Source organism: Sarcophilus harrisii, chromosome 2 (genome assembly GCF_902635505.1).
Source record: "Sarcophilus harrisii chromosome 2, mSarHar1.11, whole genome shotgun sequence".
In the NCBI taxonomy this organism is placed as follows: Eukaryota; Metazoa; Chordata; class Mammalia; order Dasyuromorphia; family Dasyuridae; genus Sarcophilus; species Sarcophilus harrisii.
In genome coordinates, this window is record NC_045427.1 from 468,380,996 (window position 1) to 468,388,024 (window position 7,029).

Sequence of the window (7,029 nt, forward strand, 5' to 3'; positions counted from 1 at the left end):
CTGGTCAGACAAGATGCCTCAAGAACTTATATTGTTTAGTGATAGTCTAATTGGCTGCTAAATGAGAATTCCATGCAGGACTTCTAAAGGGGCAGTTCTCCTCAGGATGTACTTTACCAAAACTGCCATAACCCATGGGTCCATAACTTCCTAAACAAGTGTCTACCTATGATTAGGCTATGACCTATTTGTGTCTGTTTTCCCCTTTGGATAAAGGTCGTATGAGACCTTTGACGATGAGGTCTCATGACCTAAGAAGGCTTGTAAATTCACCTTACCCAGTACTCAAGCAGTGGATTAGCAGCTATTTAATGAAATACAGCAGCAAAAGCAACAACAAAAAGGGAAAGTCACCTGCAGAAGGGGAGAGACAGAGACAGAGACAGAGACAGACAGAGATGAGAGAGACAGAGAGAGAGGAGGAAAATATCCTACTTGGTTCAGATCTGAAAATACTCAGTGGCAGTGAAATATAGAGTGGCTATTTATCAGTCCTATCAAAGAAACTGTTTCCAAGTGCCCCAAGGAGGTCCTTCAACTGATTGAACTAGACTTGATAAGTTATTCTTTTCCAAACATTCTATAACTGTATTGCTTGGTATCCTCTTTGTAAAAAAAAAAAAAAAAAAAAGACAATTTAAAGGCCAGAAGGCTTGTGATACGGTATTTCAGAAAGCAAAGGAGTTTGGATTATAATCAAAAAATCGATTATCCACCAAAATTGAGCAAAATATTTTTCTTCTTTTTGGGGGGTGAAGTAGAAGATAGTCAATGAAGAGAACTTTCAAACAGGACTGATACAAAGACCAGAGCTGAACAAAAAATTCCATTTTAAAAACAAGACTCAAAAGAAGCATAAAAGGTAAACAAAAAATAAAAAAATGTGATTCAATGAGATTGAACTATTTGCACCTCTAAGTGAGAAGATGATAATTATGAGCCTTAAAAACTGCATCTCTACTAGGACTTTTAGAATGAGTATACATAGACAGGAGGTACAAGTATAAGTTGACTTTGATGAGATGATATAAAAAATTAAAGTTTAAGAAAGAGAATTGCATAGGGAGAAGAAAGAAAGGAGAGGCAGAATGGAGTAAATTACATGATATTAAGAGGCATAAAAGACCAATTACAGTGTAATTTTCTTTCTGTTTTAGTTTTTCTTGGTTTAGGTATTACTACCATATTTGTATCATGGAAGTAATTTGGCAGAATTTATTCTTTACATTTTTCCTAATAGTTTACATAGATTTAAATGAATTGTTATTTAAATGTTTGGTAGAATTTACTTGTAAATCCATCTGGACTTGGTGATTTTTTCTAAGGAAGTTCATTAATGGCTTGTTCAATTTCAATTTCGAAAATGAGACTATTTAAGTAATTTATTTCCTCTTCTTTTAATATTTGCAATTTATATTTTTTATAAATATCATCCATTTCAGTTAGAATGTTGGATCTGTTGCCATATAGTTGGGCAAAATAGCTCCTAATTATTGCTTTAGTTTCTTTTTCATTGGTGGTCAATTCAAGCTTTTCATTTTTGATACTGGTGATTTGGGTTCTTTTTTTCCTTTTTCTAAACAAATTAACCAAAGATTTATCTATTTTGTTATTTTTTCCCATAAAACCAACTTCTAGTTTTATTAATTAGTTCAATAGTTTTGTTTTTAATCCCTTCTTTGAGATTCATAATTTCTAATTTGGTATTTAATTGGGGGGGTTAATTTGTTCTTTATGTAGCTTTTTTAGTTGCATGCCCAATTCATTGATCTTCTCTTTTCTTTTTTATTCATAGAGCTCTTTAGAGATATAAAACTTCCCCTTAAAACTGCTTTGGCTGCATCTCATAGGTTTTGATATGTTGTCTCATTATTGTCATTTTCTTGGATGAAATTATGGATTGTTTCTGATTTGTTTGACCAACTCATTTTTTAAGAATTAGAATATTTAATTTTCTATTGGTTTTTAATCTATCTTTCCCTGACCCCTTATTGAATATGATTTTTATTGTGTTATGGTCTGAAAAGCATTTACAAGTTTTGCCTTTCTGGCTGTTCTACCACTTAGTGCATACACATTTAATATCATTACTACTTCATTATTTATGCTATTCTTTATCAAGATGTGCTTTCTTTCCTCACTCTTTTAATAAGATCTATTTTTACTTTTACTTTATCTGTGATCAGAATTGTCACCCCTGTTTTTTTTTTTTGGGGGGGGGTTTTTGTTTGTTTTTACTTCAGCTGAAGCATAATAAATTATGTTCCAGGATTTTACCTTTACTTTTTATGCTTCTGTCTTAAATATGTTTCTTGTAAAAAACATACTATAAGATTCTGTTTTTTGATCCACTCTGCTATTTGCTTCTATTTTATGGGAAGGAGTTTATCCCATTCCCATTCCCAATTTTAATTATCAGCTCCGTATTTCCCTCCATCCTATTTTCTTCCCTGTATATGCTTTTGTTCTCTATTTCTATCCTATCCTTAATAGTGCTTTTAAACTCACCCCATCCACTACCTTATCTTCTATTATCCCTTCCCCTCTTTTTGTACATTTCTCCTAGTGTTTCTGCCCTCCCTTCTATCCTGCTCCTTTCTTTGCTTTCCTCTTTCTCCTATTACTTCTTATAGGGTTAGATAAATTTCTATAACAACTGAATGATTAAGTTATTTCTTCTTTGAGACAAAACCTATGGGATCAAGCTTGAGACCATGCTCATCCCCCTCTCTTCTTTCTCTTGATTGTATTAAATCTTTTGTGCCTCTTCTTATGATCTAATTTGTCCCTTTTTACCTCCCCTTTCTTCTTCTTCCAATACAGACCTTATTCGACTCCTTAATGTCTTTTTCTTTTATTTCATCACATCAGTGTCCATTCACAACAACATCCTCTTTCTATGTGATGGCACCCTCTGAATGCTGCAGTAACAGATATAGTTCTCAAGAGTTACAGAATTAACACTTCATGAAGTTTCAAGATATAAAACAAACCCAAATCATTGTCATTTTTATATGTTACTAACAAAGCCCAGCAGCAAGAGATAGAAAGAAAAATTCCACTTAAAATAACTGTGGACAATATAAAATATCTCAGAATCTACCTACAGAGATAAAGCCAAGAACTGCATGAACACAATTACAAAATAATTTTCATACAAATAACGTTATATCTAAACAAGTGGAAGAACATCAAGTGCTCATATATAGGCAGAGCTAATATAATAAAAATGACAATTCTACCTAAATTAATCCACTTATTCAGTGCCATAGCAATCGAACTGCCAAAAATTATGTAGCTAGAAAAAATAATAATTAAATTTATCAGGAAAAATAAAATTAGTATTTTATTTAAATTTTTGCCTCAATATTCATTAGGGCAAAAAATTTAAATAAAATACTAATGAGTTAGTTAGTTACTAACTAACTAACATATCAAAACTTGTAATACTATAACAAGGATTATAGCATTATATTATCAAAACCAAAATAAAGGGCTTGTTTAATATTAGGAAAACTATGAGCATAATTGACCACATCAATACCAAAATCAGTAGAAATCATAGGATTATCTCAATAAATGAAGGAAAAAAAAAACTTTTGACAAAATATAGTACTCATTCCTATTAGAAAAACATTAGTCAACTTAGAAATAAATAAAGTTTTCCTTAAAATGGTAAGTATCATATCATAAAATCATAAGTATCTAAAACCATCAGCCAGCATTAACTGTGATGGACAAGAACTCTTCTCAATATGATCAGGGATGAAACAGTGATTTTCATTATCACTAATGTTATTCAATATTGTACTAGAAATATTTGCTTTATCAATAAGAAAAAGAAGTTGAAGAAATTTGAATGTATGGTGAGGCAATAAAACCATCATTTTTTGTAGATGATATAATGAGATTAGGGAATCAACCAAAAAAAAAAAACCTCTTTGAAATTATGAACAACTTTAGCAAAGACATAGGATATGAAATAAACCCAGATAAATTATCAGTGTTTCTATTTATTACTAACAAAGTCAAGCAGCAAGAGATAGAGAAATTCCCAATTAAAATAACTGTGGCTAATAAAAAGTACTTAGTAGTCTATCTGCCAAGACAAACCCAGGAACTGTCAGAGCACAATTACAAAATACTTTTCACACAGATAAAATTAGATCTAAACAATTGGGAAACTATCAATTGCTCATATTAGTCTGAGTCAATATAATAAAAATGATAACTCTTCCTAAATTAATTTACTTATTCAATACTATACTAACCAAACTACCAAAAATTATCTTACAGAGCTAGAAAAAAATAGCAAAATTTATTTGAAAGAAAAAAAAGTTTAACAATATCAAGAGATTTAATGTGAAGAAAAGGAAGGAAAGTGACCTATTCATGACAGATTTTAAAGTATATTATAAAATGGTAATCATCAAAATTATCTGATACTGATTAAAAAATAAAATGTTGAATTAGTGGAATACTTTAAGTATGCAATGCACAGTAGTAAATGATCATAATAATCTAATGTTTAATAAACCCCAAGACCTAAATAGATGACAAAAACTGCTGGGAAAACCAGAAAATAATATAGCAGAAATTATGTATAGAACAACAAGTTATATCATAGAACAAGATAAGGTCAAAATGAGTACATGATTGACATATAAAAAGTGATACCATAAGCAAATTAGAAGATCAAAGAATAGCTTGTCAGATCTCTTGAGAAGAGAAGAATTTTACCCAGATGCAGAGTAAGTTGAATTGGGAACATGAAAAACTATGAGAATGAAGAGAACATAGTATCTGAAGGAGAAATTAAGCTCCTCTGGCTGAAAGACAGACAATAACTAGGATGGTCTAAAATCAATAGTTCCTATTGCCTCAGGCAAGTGGTGCCAGGCTTGCCATTGTGCTAGACCAAAGTTCATTCCTTTAAATGACTTTTAGCCTTTTCTTCACATTATTTCCAGTCACAAAAAAAGCCTTTGCTGCAGTACCACTGTCTTAGGGGTTTCTGGCCCTTTTCTCTGTACTGTAAATTCGGTTGACTTTTATAAATAATCAAAAGCAGCAAAAGCCAACACTATTAGGCCAGCATTTTAAAACTACAAAAAATATGTAAAAAAGAGGTTTGATCCTATTCAGTTTCAGAACAGTCTTATTCAAAGTTTAACTGAAACTGGCACCATTTGAAAGCATAGCAAAATCTCTTGATGTTACTGGAGCAAAACTTGATTGTTGCCAATATGCAGAAATACTTTTTGACATGCTGGTGACTGGCATCATGCTGGTCCCAGTGGATACACTGCTAGATGACATGATGCATTCATGTATCTGTGTATTTGTAGTACACAAAAAATTAGAATCTTTGAAAGCCTTGGTTCAGAAAACATCTTGAAAAAGGATTCGAGGATGAATTTTATAAGCTGCTGCTATTCTTTAAAAAAATTTTCATACTCTGAGAGGGACAGACTGATCATGTTTACTGGGTTCCTTTAGGCAATGGGATTCTTAATGCATCCATTTTAACAGCTTTTATACTGAGAATTTGGTTAAGGAAGGCATTTGTTTCAGTGACTTTTGTAGTAAAGTTGTTTAAATCACAAATAAATGAGAAAAAATGCAGTAGCTACTACTCTTTGAAAAGTCAGTATGTATGGTGTTCTTTTCTTTTCTATAATATGATGGTTCTCTAGGTGCAGATTTCTTGGGGAGGTTCTGGAGGCAGCCTTAGTTTTGGTTCAGAGTAATAATCACTCCAAATGCAGCCGGGTGTTAAAAGTTCAAATCTTTTATTGTCTCCTTCAGTATAGTCCAGTTAGTTTTCTTAGAGGCCTATCTCACTCCTTGGTTCCAAGAGTTCTTGCAGCTTGTCTGCTAAATTCAGCCTCCAGCTCTCTTTGAATCTTGGTTCTCCTCTCCTGAATCCCCAGTTCTGCCCAACTGCAGTCTCTAGCTTGTCAGTCTTCCGAACTGAACTCACTTCACTAACTCAGCTCTTTTTATGTTCTTTTAGAGGTGTAAACTCAAAGGTTGACTCCTCCTCCTAGAGTGGAATTATGGGAGGTGTGAATTCACAAAGTTACAAAGTTAACTTTGTGAATCTCCTGTATTTGTGAACTCCAATGTGTGACCTCTAATGTGTGAATTCTTCCAAAGGTATGAACTCCAAAGGTGTAAACCCAAGCACATAAGCACTGTTTCTATCAATTCCATTGAATTAACACTAGGATTCTAACAAGAAGATAACAGACCAATGGAACATTTTCCTGCTAACAAAGTGTTGAGCACTTCACAAAATATTTTACCAAAACAAGTGTAAAAGAACTTTCTGGGTATGTTTGGAACTAGCAAACTATAGGAACTTTGCAAAGAGCTACAGAAAGAACTTCAAGAACAAATGCCATGTGGTGATCTATTTAAGGAAGAAGGATCAAGGAGGAAATGAGACAAAAAAAAATAATATCCCAGAACAGATTGTTAGGAGGCATAGTCTGATCAAATATAGTGAGCACCACGGAAAGGAACCAAAAGGAAGAGTTTGCTAGCAAAGCAAGTCATCAAGCATTTGAAGCAATATAGCCCTATATTTGCTGCCTTAAGGATGAAAAGTCATCCTTAAATGCTGTTCAGAACCTCATTCATCAGATGATAATCTATGTAAGATTTCAAGGGTTAATTTCTGAACATTCATCCTCAAGCAATTAGCTCGTGTTTTTGTTGATATTACTAAAAATATTTCTGTTAACACCTTTTTTGGCATTATTAAAAGCAAATGATTTCCAAGTATTCTATGAATAAATTTCTCCCTTTGCTCCCTTGTTTCTCACTTGTAAGTGAAGGAATTGGTGGGAAGGAATTCAGAACACTGAGGGGAGTGCAGGTGGAAAGAAGCAAATTATGATCTCTCCATTACATATTTTTCTCCATTCTGTGTTTTAGTCTTAAAAATATGTGAGCATTTGTTATGCCATCATCTCCAGGTCTTCTTAGAAAACATTATTAAAATGTCCTTGTCATTGATAGTAC

General features: G+C 32.6%; 1 pseudogene; it reads left to right on the forward strand.

Annotated features, from left to right (window-relative positions):
• Nucleotides 1-5,038: 5,038 nt before the first annotated feature.
• Nucleotides 5,039-6,622, forward strand: LOC100931625 (annotated as a pseudogene).
• Nucleotides 6,623-7,029: the final 407 nt, after the last annotated feature.